The following is a 611-nucleotide window of genomic DNA, read 5'->3' as shown; positions in this document are numbered from 1 at the left end:
CGGAAATGCGGCCAAGAACCCAAGTTCCTCGGGGTGAGTTCCCCAACCCTGGGCTTCGGAAGTCATGCAGGACACCTAAAAAACGAGCCTTGGGGATGGCGTTGGAGGCTCTCGTGCTTCCTCTGTAAGCAGCTGACGTCTGCTGAAGTCAGGCTGTGCCTGTCAACAACTGGCCAGCCTTTCCCGGTGCGTTTCGCAAGGTCCCCATCGACGCGGGCAGTCCACAGGAGTGGCAGTGCTGCAGGTGGTTCATCTCACATGACCCGTCTCTTTCCGGGACGTGCAGCATCTACTTTAAAGATGCGTCCTCCGCTTCTGCACAAAGCATTCTGACTCCGGGTCTGGAGCTTAGCGATCCCTTATTCCAGCATCTCTCACCGGAGCCTCGTCCGGCAGACGCTAATCCTGCAGGGCACGCTCTCTCTGGACAGCGGCACTTGTGACCGAAGGGGCAGGCAGTGGATACGCCCTGGGGATGCGGTTGGCGCCACACTTGGGCTCTTGGACTTGAACAGACGGGGGCCAGCGTGTCTGCACCCCACTGGGTACCTCATCCAAGATGGGGGTTCACGTTTAGGAGACCTGGGCAGCAGCCCACTGCGGGCTGCGCA

The sequence above is a fragment of the Pteropus vampyrus genome, unplaced genomic scaffold (genome assembly GCF_000151845.1).
Source record: "Pteropus vampyrus isolate Shadow unplaced genomic scaffold, Pvam_2.0 Scaffold304, whole genome shotgun sequence".
NCBI classification, from domain to species: Eukaryota; Metazoa; Chordata; class Mammalia; order Chiroptera; family Pteropodidae; genus Pteropus; species Pteropus vampyrus.
This window is presented reverse-complemented; position numbering follows the sequence as displayed.